The sequence below is a fragment of the Corapipo altera genome, unplaced genomic scaffold (assembly GCF_003945725.1).
Source record: "Corapipo altera isolate COAL_440 unplaced genomic scaffold, ASM394572v1 45, whole genome shotgun sequence".
Taxonomy (NCBI): domain Eukaryota; kingdom Metazoa; phylum Chordata; class Aves; order Passeriformes; family Pipridae; genus Corapipo; species Corapipo altera.
The window spans coordinates 17,174,051-17,190,273 of NW_020884877.1; the positions used below are offsets into that span (position 1 = coordinate 17,174,051).

General features: G+C 34.4%; 1 protein-coding gene across 3 annotated transcripts in view; it reads left to right on the forward strand.

Annotated features, from left to right (window-relative positions):
* The window catches only part of KCNH7 (potassium voltage-gated channel subfamily H member 7), a 217,771-nt gene that overhangs the window by 70,859 nt on the left and 130,689 nt on the right, over positions 1 to 16,223 (forward strand). The window lies entirely within an intron of this gene.

Genomic DNA, 16,223 nt, shown 5'->3' on the forward strand with positions numbered 1-16,223 from the left:
TTTTCCAATTATCTTCAAGGTTTTTCTTCCAGTACAATATTTTTCAGATAAATTCAACTGGTAACTTTGCACACTTTATTCTTTACTTAGAGAGGAATTTTGAGCCCCTCAAAAATATTACCATGTGTACTAGGTAGTAAAGTGAATATTTTTATAGATGCTTTAATGTATTTATGAAATATATGGTTTTTCTGCTGACTAAAGAGAAACCCAAAATCCTGCTAAAAATCACTTCATGGCACTTAAAACCAAATTCTATATTAAAGCTACTGCACTGAATTATTATCACAGAACTGTACTGAGCGATTTGTACTTAAAAAATTAATTTCATTCAAACTCTGAATATACATGCGTGATGATCACAAATGCATATATTTTGATGAGATTTCCCTAAGAATTTTCTTTCAGTGATTTTGTCTGTGATGGCTCAGAACCCAAATTATAAGATTCATGTATCTTAGAAAAAAAATTGTACTAATAGATGATCACACAAAGTTTTAAATCTCTTAAGCAGTTTTCTCAGTGAGCTTAAAGAGAGCAACAGATCTTTCAGCATTTTGACAAGGAAATCCACTATCCTGAAAGAGAGGAACAGATTTGTTTGAATTTATTCATCCTATAAAAAAAATGAAACATGCTTAGTTGAGCAAGAGTTTAATTTTTTTCCCCCAAAGTCTTTGACAGAGTTAAAAAAGAAACAGACTTTCAAATGTTAGGAAAGAAATTGAAAGCAACAGTTATCTTTTTTGTGTTTAAATATTTCAGATACAACCAGGAAACAGATTTTGCTAGCTTAAAAAGAGAAACTGGAAAGGTTTGCTTTCTCCATCACACAGATACACAAATAGACACCACCAATCAAAAGAGCCAGAGTTTGTGTTTAATATTTTACATTCCCTAAGCAATTTCTTTTATTTCTTAATTCTGCCACAAGTAAATTCTCCCATGACCTTCTAAAGTAGAAAGTGACACTGAATCTGACTGGATTGATGGAGCTACAATTTCATACATCCTCTTTTTTAACTGCTCAGTGTTCACAACTACAGCCACAAATCCCAGAATAAGTACTGTGAGTCCCATTGTGTCTCAACCCTACAACCTTGACTGAAGATACTCAGCAACCAGCTTCCTCTGCAATTTGCCACTGAAGTGACTCTGTAACTTTCTTCTCACTGTGTGCAGGCAATTCCAAGAATTCAGAGATCTACTTCCTTTAACAATTATTTTAGAAAATGCCCAACTCAATCCAAGGGATAAAGTAAACTTCAGTCCTCTCTGGCCAGTGGGGCACAATTCACTGGCTATGTGTTTATTCTTATTCATATAGTTTTCTGGTGCACTTATACAAGAGCCAGGCATTTTAAGAACTTAAGGTAGGTTACCCTGATTTAACTGTTGGCAAAGCACTCAGACACAGTAGGTATGAAAGCACAACCCACTCAAACATGCTATTATTAGAACCAGGTGGGAAATAATTTTCCCAATCTGGGAACACTTTTAAAATTAAGAAAAGAAAAACTCTTTTTACCGTGAATTAGGACTATAACTCAAAATCTCTGCAAAAGCTGCAAATCGGAAATCAATGGAAATCAGTAGAAGCATTTTATTTAATTTGGATCTGCTTTAGTTTAACATCAACTTTTTGATTTACATATTCTTTACTATAAATCGTTAAAAGTTTGGGATGAAGAGTGATGGAAAAAGTATTCAGAAGATGCAGATATGGTAGAAAACACATTGTGAGAGAAAGGAATTGGTGAAACCATTGTCCTTCTAGTGATACTCTTTAATAATAATTATTCCTAAGGATAAATATATTGGTGAAGAGCTTCTACAATTTCTTGAAAACATCGAACTCATAGAGTTCCCATTTCATTTTTCTTTAATATTTTTATGCTTGTTCACAACAATCGGTCACGAAATTATGGGCCCCCAGTATGCTGTAAATTTAGTTTTAGAAATAGCAACAGCAGAATCTTCAGCATTTCAAATTCTTTCATAAACATTTGAATGAAAAGGTTGAAACTGTATAGATTCGTGTGCCTGCTTTTCAGTTTCAAAGTGCAATATATCACAAAGCCTATGAGAGATTGGAAAAAAATGTAGCTTTCAAAATGTGTCTGTAAGTGCATGAATGTGAAGAATTTCAGTTCACAGTATCAGTTGTCTTGTTAATTCCATACTACCAGGGAGTATTTCCCCATAACCATCACTTTCTCTGTTAGGAAACTTAAAAAAAATAGAGTAAAGAACCATACAAATAAAACAACTTCCACAAAAAGTCTAAATTTGTTTAACTAAAACTCAGTGTGGCTGTCTACATGCATTTCAGGATTATTTGTTTGCCTACTCGATATTACACACTGAATACAAGGTCAAATTCACCTGTGACACGGAAGGAAAAACATAATTGAAGATCAATAGATTATGATCATCTATGTTAGTGGTAAAACTAGACTTCCAGTTTATGCATAAGGAAGGCGTTATGGAAGAAATTGTAACATGTTTTCAAGTCTGGTGGTGTCTTTTTTTCACTTCCATGTTTACAGTGGTACTAGGATCGAATAGGTGTGTGCTCCAGTTTTAAACGGATTTTTTGCCCCAGAGACATGGTTATGATGTCAAGAATAGAGTTAGAACAAATAAATTAGAATCAAGAGCAAAATTACCCCCACAAATGCAAAGGTAGGTATTACCTAAACCAGCTAAAGTAAAACGTGCTGTCTCATTTTCAGTTCTGTTTCTCCTCTTTCATATTTTGGAAGAGAAGGTAGAAAGGTTTAGTATAATATCAGGGTAAGAAATATTTTTAAAAGTTATTTTCTGATCATTTCTCCATCAGACATTTCTAAGATGAGAAAAGGTTTCACAACAGCAGATGATAAGTAACAAAGTGGATATTCTTGAACATAAGCATTTGAAAAACTGACGGGTGTAAATATATCTAAAAAAAGAAAACTAATCTGATATGACACAAGAAATATCACCATTTCTGCCCTTACATCTTAAATTATTTTCTAGGTAGCCACCTCCTTGTTTTGGAAAATCTTTATCCTTTTAAGCAACAAAAGATTCTGGGTTTATGTGCAGCAACTCTAACATGGTTCTTTACAGTTATTCTGTAAACATACTGATTTTTATATGCTGCAATAATCAATCATTCCCTGCTAGATAGAAACGTGCTATTTCTAATGTTTTATTTTTAACAGCATGTTTCATAATAGATCACATTCAATTCCATTTGTGAGCTTCCCAGAGCCCAAAATAGCTGTAAAAGATGGACAGTTTCTGGGTAAGAAAAATACTTTGGCGCAGGATATTTACAACTTGGGAATATTTAGTCCTTAATAAAATAAAGGCTAGCTGCTCTGAAACTGATAATTAGAGCTCAGAAACACTGAGGCTGCCTAATAAATACTGGAATATAGATACAGAAGCTCCATCTATTTTTTGATAAATCTTTTTCTCTTCTCCAAATGCAGACTTGAACCAGAAGGTTACAGAAGGTTAGGGCTGAAAGCATGAAAAGCTATTTTTAGCTCTCAGTCCCTGTGTGAGGATCAAAATGGGCTACACAGACCCCAGTGAATGGGGCTTACAAAACACTAGGATGAGAATAGTCATGAAAGCCCGTAGTATATATCTAGAATGGAAACCTCTGCTCAGTAGACATATGGTTCTTAAATTGTCCTAAGTAGCTTAGATGGCCACTGCAATAATCCTAAATTACACTAAATGTATTGTGAGAATAAGCAAAGAGGATATAATACTATTTGTGATTGCAGAAAGTTCAGCAACAGGACAGGCCATATTCATATTTCCTATGTGTTTAATAATGCCACAGGGATGATCCAGTATACCTTGACTACCCAGATTTCAATGACCTCTTGATTTGTGTGGTAATCCTGTATTTCAGTGTATTTCATGACAAAATAAATAAGCAAATGAACAATTAACTGCTTGAACTTTAGAGTAATTTTCAAATCTTTGTACTTGAACACATAAGTCAGGTTCAGGTTTTCAAAAAGGCTCACTCTGCCTGAGATGATTACTATTGAAGTCTGATCACTTAATTTGGCACTAAAAGTGATTTGAGCTGAGTTTTATTGATAAATTAAGACCTAGTTACTAGGGATTGAATCAGAGAATCTGTACTGCAGCCCCACCAGATAACAAAAGAAATTTGCACTGTGTCTAGGATTTAAGAGAAAAAATTATCGTTTTAAATATACTTGTAAAGCAAAATTAGATACTTAATTTTTTTTACTTTCTACAATGTTTTCTTAAGGGTGCTTGATAGTGTTTGACTCTATTTTCATTGGCTAATCCTTAGGGATCTTTTTGAGTCGGTGAAGTACATTTGAAAATCCTATCTCCCAAATTTATAGCCAAGGAGGTGAATTTTCTATTATTCTTATTTGCATCTCTTTAAAATGTGTATTTGGGCATATATTTTACTACTGCTTAACACCTCTGCAATGCTTTGTTTGCTTGGTAGAGTGATGAGATATTTTACAAAAGTACTTTAGCAGAGTAAAGCGAATTATTTTCCCCAGAGCTTTCTGCTGGATTTGCCAATGGCAAAGTGTCATGTTATTAGCAATTATTTCCATGTGATCATAACAGCTCTAAAGCATTTATCAAACCACCATCTTCATTTACTTTTTTAAATGAAACATTTAAAGGACTTTTTTAGATGCATAAGTGTGATTGATAAAAGTTTTGGATATTTACTGCAGTCATAAAAGTTGAAAGTGCTTCTGTGTTTTTTATGGAATTTTACAGAGATGTAGAAAATCCTCTTGGAAAAGTCAGATTTGAGCATTTTAATGAAACAGAAAAGCTAGACTTTGTATTTCCCTCTGACAAAGAAAAGAAAGAAGCAAGTCCATGCCTCCCTGTTTTACACATATGAGATGACAGAATAAATTGTATCTATCAGACCAGGAGAGGCTGTCACAGCATGGAGTGGGTTTATGTATGCTATATGTGATCAGTCAAAAGCTCAACGGATTCTGAAAATGGTTATTTAAATGAGTCTGAGTGCAGGCTGCTATCTCATCCTTTCTGCTATGATAACAAGGGATTTTAAGGCTTTTCTAGAAAGAACCTAGAAGGTATCTGCTCTTTTTTTGCCACTCTGGCCATTATGGCAGATAGGTGAGAAGGGAACTTGCATCATTTTACCAGAGATGCAAGTGAAATTACACAGTCAATGTATGATCTAGTTGTGTTTCCCTAGTTTGAAATGCATTGCACCACTGCAAGAACACGCAACATGTCCATTTGAAAGTCAGGTTGATGTACATTTGATTGAGTATGAATGTATGTTTATGGCATGTTTTCCTTGCAGGAAAACACATTGGCCTCATCTGACTCACAGATCTTAATTCCAGTATTTTGACAATACTGCCCATATAGAACATATGGTCTCTTATACTGATTCTACCAGGTTTTCTTAAATTTTCATGGAACCATGTCTATTACAGGATTTCTCTTAGGCTTGCTGAAATTTTCTTTCCATTTAACTAAATGCCTTCTAATTTCACAAAGTGATATAAAACACAAAGAAAATTTCTTTATAATTTAAAAAATACTTTCTATTTACATAGTCATAATATAAATTTGATGTATAAATAGTACGCACATAATATAATTTTAGCACATGGTATTTCATAGGTTACATAAGCATTCTTTATATGGCAGCATTCCTGGAGGGAAGACACCAAATATTCCATTTGAACTGATTTACTTTTTAATTGGTAACCTTGGCCATGAGGAATCAATTTAATGGGGCTACTTCTGCATGGAATCCAGGACTCCACACAACTCCAAGATTGCAGACCTCTATTCCAATGAGTTCTCTCTAGCTTCCTGGTGTTACCCTGTGTGGTATGTGTTAACATATCAATAGTTTTAAGATCTAAAAAAATCTTTGTACTGACTTCCCCATTCTGGACCATCTGTTGTCCTCAAATCACATATGCAGTTTACTTTTCCCTCCAGCTCTACATTTGTTTCCACAGTCAGCTTGGGCACCAAATTCAGAAGCAAGTGACAGAATATAAGTACTTCAACATTTGATTTCTGTAGAATTAATTACATGATTGTATTTTACCAATGGTGCAAACAGAATTCTCAGTCAGAATGAAAATCATATTTTAATCTTTTGGCCCATGCATCAATTTCAAATAGAGCACACTGTAAAAATACAACCTTTCTTTTTTTTTTTTTTGTTTTAATGCTGTATAATGCTATTAACACAGACCTAAGGAAAAATATTTTTAAGCTCTTTAAAGATTAATTATGAAATCATGCATCAGAATTGTACCTCTACTCCTACAACACTGCAATATACACAACGGCAGTGCGTAGGTAAAAGCATAGTCATTATACACTTTGTAACCTTTTCTCAGTTTAGAAAATATAGATTAGCAAGTAAGGAAAATAGCAGGCACAGTAGTTTCCTCTTTCATTGATTCATTGTCATTACTGTGTCGGGTTATTTATTTTTCAAGACTGTGTTTTTCCAGCAAAGTAAAATGCCTAATTGCTCAAACCATGAGAAATAATCAGAATGAACTACATCCATTTTAGAACACTGAGTCAGTTTGTAGTGGAAAGTGAAGAAAAAGGGGCAACCTGTTCTCTCCCCAACGTAAATAACGTGACTGATTTCTACCTTGATTATATTTCTAAGAGAAAGGGTAAATTCTGCTGAAAACTTCCACCATCAGTGGAAGTGACCATACGTGTCACTTTCTTGGGATCAAGAAGACAAAATGAAAACACATTTTATTCTTGTGTTATTTGAAGAGTAAGTTTGTCTTTATGATTTTATATGTAACAATGATCCAAAACTAAAGTGTATCTTTATTGCTACCAAAGTTTCTATGAGAGAAATGTATTAATGCTCTTTTATATAACAAGAGTTATGTACCTGTTGTGGTACAATGTTACTAGTAGGAACTTTGATTATTAGAAACTATTTCTAAGGCTTCACTTTGAAAATTACAAAAGACAAGTTCAATGATACACTTGACACTCAACTAATATTTTTTTCCAGGTTAGTTCATCCATATTTTTCAAATAAATTTGCTAGGAAAAAAGGAGTTAAATGAGGAACTATACAAGGTTATCATTCTCTGCAAAGTGAAAGGAAAAAATATTTGCATCAATTTAAGAAGAAATTCTTCTTCATAATGTAAACAACAATAGTGACCACACAGATATCACGTCCCACCTAAAGCATGTGAAACTAATTATAACCAAGATTGTCTGGTAAAAGCTTTCTTCTATTAGTTGACCTATCTCCAGAAAAAAAAAATAAATCACCCAACCTAAAAAGCCCAAATCTCTGATTTTTATCTTAAGACTACTGGAGGAGGAAAACAGCACTGGTTTAAAAGGCAGGGCAGAGAAATTCCCTTTCTGAAAAAAACATGTCAAAACAATAAACTACGTAGCCCTTCTCAAATTTCTTTTCACAACAACCTTACTTTTTTTGCTGGTACGATGCCTTTGAAGGCAAGCAATATTTTTTTCTTGTGATATCTTTACCTGTTTCACAAGGTAAATCACTTTCTGAACTCCTGTTCTTCCTGTATCTCACAATTCAAGACTTTCCAGCAGGGAAACAGCTTCTGCAAAGTAGACATTGAACATAAATAAAGTGACAGAGAAGAACGTTCAAAACTAAAGCCTTCTTTTTCTACTCTAGCAAATTTGCATTTGTTTACAACCTAGTTTAAATCAATCTGATTAAATAAGAACATAGTGATGACTGAGATGAACATAACCTACATAACCTTGTCTGGAACGCTTACAGTGTTATTTTTGCAGCTGAAATATCAGCTGTAAAAATTTGAAAAATTAAAACCTTAGCTAAATCTTTATGGTTTTTAATGTTAATGAAGACTGTACCTTTCTTATTTTTTAGACTAAAGTGCCCCTATTATCTCATGAGTATACATAAATTAACCATAAGGATGTAATTCAGACTGAAATCTTACTGCAAGTGTAATCCTGCCTAATATCAATTTTCTTCTTGGTTAAAACTGTTTCCTGTCTGGGACTCTCCACTGTGCAAACAGTCTTAATCAATACCACAAGAAATCCTAGCCAGAGAGGTCAACCTGCCATGGAAAAAAACACAGCACTAATTAGTGCTGAGAATGATTTTCCTTTAAATGTTTTATTTCCATTCAACCTTGAAAAGAATCTGATCCAAAGTTAATCTAGAAAAACAGTTGTTTACATCATGAAAACATTATTATTCATCTGGAAGTGATATCAGCAGAAAGAAATTATAAGCTAAAAATCTTTTAATGTTGATGGAAGTGAGATTTCCCCTCCTTTTGATTAAGATGAATTTCAAGAAAAGCTGTAAGTGAAATGCCATTTCCCTGTTCTGTGCTTCTTCTTGACACCCAATATTCAAGCTGCTGATTTCATCATACATCATAAAATATATATTCTTTAAATGTTAATTTTTAAACTGGAATCTCAAATTTTAAAACATTATAGGTAGTAGTCATGGTCTGATATTTGTACTACGCAGTGCTGATAGGACCTCAGACTGAGATTAATCCTGAGGGTTTAAAAAATAGACTTCTTGGTTTCTCTGTCCACAATTTTAAGGTACAGCCTGGATGCCGAACACAGCTGATCTTTTAGGCCATCCAAAATACGCGTTAATTGTGTGGCTTCAACTGATATATCTACAGTGAAAGAAGGGTAAATGAACCAGAAGTGTTTCATTCAACCTGCCTAACAGTAAGAATCATTCCCATATAGTATCACTATCCATCCTGATTGCATTCATTCAGGTGAAATTTATATGCGGAGTGAGAGCTCTTGTTCACCTACTTAGTTTCAATGTCCATGATTTCTATTTGAAGAAATTTTTGCCCAGCCTCTGGATATCATACTGTGTCATTGCATGTAACAGCTGGGTACATCTTCATTATTTCTCTCAGTGATGCTGCTCTTTTCCAAGCAGCTCCATCCACTTGGTTTCCTTAGGCAGCCTTTTTTCTCTCTAGTAGTAAAGTGGCAGAAGAGTATAACTCTCAAAATATTGCAGATCACCTGCTTAATGTGTTCTATGTGCACTAATATAGTTGGTGAAAACAGGGAGCAAGTAGTTACTTTCCTGAATAAAAAGTTCGGTAATGGTGTCCTATTTGGTGTTAAATCCAAAGAAGAACTGAGCCAAACCAGCAGAGCCATTTTCTTTTTTAAAAAATCTAATAATATAACCATTACTTTCAGTAAGGGATAAACAATTCTTGAATTGCCCATAAATCTCCAGAGAATACATATGCAAGTTTTTCAGTATTTCACAGCCGTATTCTCCCCTCAGAGTATGTGGGCAGCTCTATTCAATTATAAAGGATGCAGATGAAGGGTATGATGTGTCCTGAAGTGATGACAATTTGATGATTATTTTGTCTGATTTGTAACTCTACCCTTAGCATTGAACTTATATTTCTTTTATAAGGCCTATTTTAATGTGGTTATAGAAACCTTTGTCTCATTTCACCCAAGGCAAAAAACAGCATGTAAGCCTAAAATCAGTATTTTTCATTTTTCTTCCAAAATTAGAGACAGAACATAAAAAAATCCCAGACATGTCTGCTGTGTCCTCCATTTCCTAAAAATGCCTTGTTTTCTGAGATAATGAAACTTCAGTTTAATAGATTAAGAAATAAATATCCTGATGTGATCCTTTTCAACCTGAAAAGATGCTTCATGAAGGTAGCTTATTTGTCACAAAAATGTTTTTTCAGCAAAATATTTTAAATTCAGCTCTAAAGGCCTGACAAATGAATCTGCAGAAACCGTGTTCACTTGAGGAAGGAGATAAAAATACTTCCCTTTTCCTCCAAATCTGAAAGCTTTTTCATTGAAGCCAAATATTTGGTTCCTCCAGCTTGAAAGGGCGCTTTATTTCAAATATCTCATTGTTTTAACTTTAATACCTGAAATAACCCCAAATATTTTCTTAGATATAATAAAAAAGAATTGTTTCAATATTAAGACAAAATCTTTCTTTCTCTTTCTGACTCTTTGAAATTGGTAGTGATTGGATGCCCCTTTTTCTCAAGTTTGCAACAAAAGTTTTCAGAATTTAGCCAAGTGTTGTCCTAATTTTCAGCTGCAACCTTTTTCTAAAAACTTTGAAACCAACCTGATGGGGTTCCTGGGAAACTTTGTGTCTGGATTTCCTGCTCCACAATAGCCCTATTAAATAGAAATATTCTATTCTGAACATTAAGTGTCTCTGTAGAGCAGAGAGGTGGAACCAAACTTCTTTGCAAAGAGCTTTTCCCTCCTGAACTTTCTTAAAAACTCAAGGGATATTTCCAAAATTTTCAAATGGGCTTGGCCATCCATCTTTCCTGAGAGAACTCCTTTACTGACATGAAAGAATAAGAGGAAAGCTAACAGATCATAGGCCAAAAAAAAAGAGCACTTAATATAAAGGCATGGTAAAAACTCTGTGAAATCTCATCTCCGCATATCTTCCACTAAAAGCATGATATTTGGGGCTCACAGAAGCCTGTTGATTAATCTAAAGTTCACTCAAAGAAAATAAGACCCTATAAAATCTTAAAAGGGAAATGTTCTAAATGTTGCTGTTTGCAAAGACCTATTTCCAAAAACATACCTGTAGCTAACCATTTTAAATATTTCCAAAACCCAAATACATTTCTCTGGGTTGAAAAATAATTTTTATTTGCCCAAGATGTTTATTATTTTATTATTTCTCCTGAAGTTTTAGGTTGGTGCAGCACGACTCATTCTCGCTCTTCATTTGGCCAGAGAATCCCACTTCAAAAAACCCAAGATATGCCTTGTCCATGAAATGTGACTCTCTCTGATCAGTCATGTTGACTTCAATTTATTACATACTTTCTAGTCATAAAGAGAAGAGCTTCATTATTCTCATTATACATGGAAAACCTTTACTGAGTATTAGGCCTAATCAGTGTTTTAATTGAAGTACATATACATGGAGGAGCTGTCTCTTATATGAGACAATAATTCCTATCAGAGTTTTATTGAATATAGCAAAATTTAGACATAACACAGAACAATAAATTGACAATTCCCATCAAAGTAAAATGTTATTTAAACTAAATCAGAAGCTGTAGCTGATTTCCTGCATGAATAGTCTTCTTTAAAAATACATCAAAACAAAGCACAACAAATCCATAAAACAAAGTACTGGTAATTTTCAGTCTTGTCATCACAGATTATCAAATTCATTTCTTTCTTTAAATTATGAGGTACATTTTGTATAACTGAAATTTGGTAGTTTTGTAAAGAAAAATATTGCACTAAAAATAGAAAAGGTAGGTGTTAAAGAGGAAAATATCAATATATTGCATTTCATTGGGAAACTTCAATGAGATGTACATGACTGAGAAGAAAGTACTATTAGGTTGTGTACAAAAAATGTTCTGGACCTGCTGTTAATTTCTTTCTAGAATCCTTATGTGTACCCTCTTACTTTACAGTAACCTGATTTAATTACCAAGTCTGAGTCTTTTTTTTTTAATATTATGCTTAGTCACATTACATCCAACAGACACAATATTTTTGGATGTATACAAAGATAAAGATAAATGGAGAAGACAGTATAGTTCAAGCAATGTTTGCTAAACTTCAGTGTAAATAAACTGGTTTATTTAATAAACTGGTCTAAAAAATTCCACCTTCCCTTTGGGTAAGAAGTAGCTTTCGTAGGTAATTAGTGCTTTTTAATAGTATTCACCATTCAAGCAGAAGTTTACCAGGAAAATTACATAAAATAATAAACCTCTATGGGCATATGTAAGAAGTGTTGAAGGGAGAACCCTCTTCTTCACATATTTATAAACTCAAGGCCAAAAACTTGACAGTTATGAATGTTTTCTACAGGAACTAGCAGTTTTGGATCTTCCTTTTTTTCCATGTTCAATTTTAGAAACTTATAGGCTCATTAAATCTCACAGTAGTAAGTATTTATCTCATGAAAATCCTTCACTGAGACACTCATAATTTCATGTGCTTATAAGAATTACTTCTTCTATAAATGTTGTGATAAATTATAGAACATTTCCCAGTAAAGATCAGATGTTTGGGTATGAATGCTCATTTTTTTCTTCTCAAATCATAGTTCTTGTTATGCAGGCATACACAAATCACTATCCAGTGATTATTAAAACACATTAAGAATGTAGAGAATCAGGAATCTAAATCTCAAATAACATGGGAAAGTGTTGGGTTGACTGGGCATTTCTTTTTCATCCACTTGATTTTAGCAGTTGGAGAACTTTCAGAGATTTTTTTCAGGCCTTTCAGTTTCTCTAGTCTTTTCTTCCCATGTATGTTTGCATAATTATAGGGAAGTTGTCAGTTGTTTCATTGGTTTAACTGCAGAACAGAAGGTTACTTGCATTAAGTTTTGCTCTTGAATTTGCTTGAGCATTCATTTGACATTATTTTTATGTCTCTATAATCTATTTGGATTTTCTTTACACAGAAAATATTTCTGTTGTTAGATGATTTCTTCAGTTCAGTGAGTTCTCTGACAGATATGTATCATAATGTTTTTTTCATTTTCTTTAAATTTGTATTCTGGAAATTGGTCTTTTAATAACCTTCAAGATTTTTTGAGCCGTGGGAATAATTTGTCACTCATCAGTGGAAGCACAGCAACTGATCTTTCATCATTCTCCTGTAGAGCAAAGGAATCACTTTTGCTAGTCAAAACTGCCTTTCAGTTATTAGAAACTAAAGCTGTGATATGCACTCAGAGAGATGAGGATAAAGAATTGCAGAATAAAATGAGAGTTAAATTCAAGTTTAATGAATCATTTAGAAACAATACATCTTTCCCAAATAATCAGCAATCCTCACTGTCAAAACATAACTTTACCAGACTTTTCATCTGACATGTTGTTTAAAAGGAGACAAAAATCTAATAGTCTAATTAGTTTGAAAACTTCTAATTTTAAGAAGAGAAAATAAGGAATTCACAATTCTCTAATCCATAAGTGCTTGGAGAAGTAAAAAGGAAAGTAGAAACTGAATGTGATGCTTGGCTAGAGCAAACTCCAAGCTTTGGCATAGTGGCTAAGCGACCACTCTCCTGTTTTCACTTGGTATATACAGAATTTGATATAATGGAGCAGACCATTCCTGCAGTCATCTACTTTATAAACAGAAGCCAATTGCATTAAAAGTATAATTAACATTATTTTGGTCTGTATCACCTTATTTTGTTGAATGGGTAACATATCCTGTTAAGACAAGTTCAGAATTCATCTTTTTAACAAGCAGTTAAGGTTAATGAAGGGGCTGCACATAACAAAGATTATTTTTTAATGAAAATACTAAGTTCCACAAAGACTGTTAAAACAGTACAGATTAGTTCAATTATAAGGTTTTTTTTCTGGAGCAGTTACTCGATTTTCCTTCATGTGAATGCTCTGTTTGTTTGGCAGTGCTAATGTCTTTCTCCTACAGTGGCTTGAGAATACTGTTTTCCTCACTTTCCTTCAGTAAAACCACAGAAAAGAACCAATGCAGGTTCCTTCCAAGACAGACTCTTCACTCAGAGAAACCTGAATGGACAATAAATCCAGAACAGGAGAACAGATTTGTTAGATGACAATCTTGCTCTGCTAAGTTGCATTAACATATTAACAATGTGTAACATAAAATGATGAAATAGGAGGAACATCCAACCAAATCAGCTAAAACGCTCCCATTGACTTCAGATGTGACAATGGTCATGAAACGTCTGATGCTTGTCATTTTCCAGCCAGTAGAAAAGATGTGAGATAGAGACAAACTTCTAGCATCCCAAAATAATGTTCCAATGAGAAATGGTTTTGAGGAATTGAACAGTGGATGTATAAAGAGAGTGTAAATGGGTGAATGGTAGGAGGGATTTTATTACTAAATATAAGGCTTTACCCACTTGGAAAACAGGGATTTGATTTTTGTGGTTAAAGATATAAAATGAGAGATCTCTGCCACATTAATTATTCACAACTTAAAGAAAGATAAGCTCAGCAAATCATTATAGCATGCATACATCAGAAAACTTCAACGTACTCCCAGCTCATTTCATTTTAAATTGAAAACTATCTAAAGATTACACTGGAATTCTTCAAAAAGACAAAGTGCCATGGTTAACCCCAGCTGGCAAGTATGCACCATACAGCTGCTTGCTCTCTCTCCCCAGCAGCAGCATAGGAGGGAGAGGATTGGAAGGGTAAAAGTGAGAGAACTATTGTGTTGGGATAAGAATAGTTTAATAATTGAAATAAAATAAAGTAATAGTAACAATAATAACAAATTTTAATGAAAAGGAAACTAACAAAGAAAGAGAAATGAAACTCGAGAAACAAGTCATGCAAATGAAAACAATTGCTCACCACCAACCAATACCCAACCAGTCCCAGAGCAGTGGCCTCTGGCCAAACTTCTCTCTAGTTTTATTACTGAGCCTGTTGCCATATGGTGTGGGATATCCCTGTGGTCATTTGGGATCAGCTGCCTCAAGTGTGTCCCCTCCCAACTCCTTATGCACCTCCAGCCTCCTCCCTGGTGGGGTGGTGTGAGGAACAGAAAAACACTCTGTGTGAGCCCTGCAGGAAACATCCCTGCCTTGTCAACACTGTTTCCAGCACAAATCCAAAACATAGCCTTGCACTGTCTACTCTGGAGAAAATTAACTCTGTTCCAGCCAAAACCTGCACACATAGGCACTATAGGTACACACAGGTATATGTGCCTGCTTATCAGTTGAGACAGTTCAGACTAAAATATTCAATTAATGTTACAATAGAGAGCAATCCTAAAATGCAAGTCCTATCCCTGTTGCTTCCAGCTGAAAAGATCCTCAATGTGGCTGGTGAACTTTTGCAAATGTAGTGCTCCATCACCCCACATAGTTTTTTGCAACTGCACAGAAAGCTCAAGAGGTTCTACAGTCCAGGATTTCACAATACCTGTTATACAAACTTTTAACCCTTCAGTCCAGAAAAAACAAAATGGAGTCCTGCAGGATAAGAACGAATGGATGAGCAGAACTCTATTCAGTTCCTCATCCCAAATCAATTTATGCCTAGCTCTAGTTGATGTAGCCAGTGCCACTGGTTTCTACCACTTTCAGTCAATTGCTGTTTTAAGGAGAGAGGGAGAAGAAAGATTGCCAAGGAAAGGTATGTATAGACATAAGCATGTGTTCAGCATGTCAGAGAAGGAACAGCAAACTGGACATTTTCCATCTATGCCTTTTTTTCTAGATTGTGTCTTAAAACTCCATTCCCAAATAGCAACAGTCTCAGTAGTAATAGTGACCTTTGGCAACAGCCTTTCTATCTTTTGGGATTACATCGATTTTTTTTTTCCTCTTGGCTTCCATGTAGCAGTTTGACATCTTATTGACCCAGATCCACAAAGTGGGCAGTATCACTAGCAGTAAGGGAGTTTGACAGATTTTTTTAGGGCAACAAATTAGAACATGAGCTGGCACAGGTTGCCATGAAAAAAGTATCCATAATACTCTAGGTTCAGGCAGTTTTAGTGTACTGATGATCATGCTTGGTGGATGGTAGCACTGGTTAATTTGTCTCAAGATTAGTTTGTAGCCACACATAGTACTTGGCTTGCTCATCTTCCAGTGTGTGTCCAGGTTCCAAAGGCTTCAGCTTGCAAAAATCCAAATGAGAAAATGCTTGTGTGTTTGTAGAGTGTATCAATAGATTAACACATAAGAGCACAGAAGTTATGAGAACCCTCTCAACTTCTCTTATTTTCTTGTAATTATTGAAACATTTCAGGGAATTCCTAGGGATCTCTTTTGTATGTGGAAGATATATATCCTACATTTTTCAGGGTTTTTTTTAGTAAAAATTAATACATATTCCATTTGCCTGTGGAATACAATAATTTTGACAGCAGTAAATATTTGGAATCCTTGCATGGATTTAGTCTCATAGTGAAATTATCCTGTATTCCTATTTAAAACTCTGTGCAATGTACCAGCTTGCTAAAGGCTTGAAATGGATTGCTTTGAATTACATCCGGTGGAGGATAGTCTGCAGTTATCCAGCCTGGTGCCTAAACCTAGATGATTTTAATCCTGCTGAACACCATTACTCAGTAATTACAAATTAAGATGCTCTAAAACTGAATGGTTCTGTAGCCGTTCAAAGACC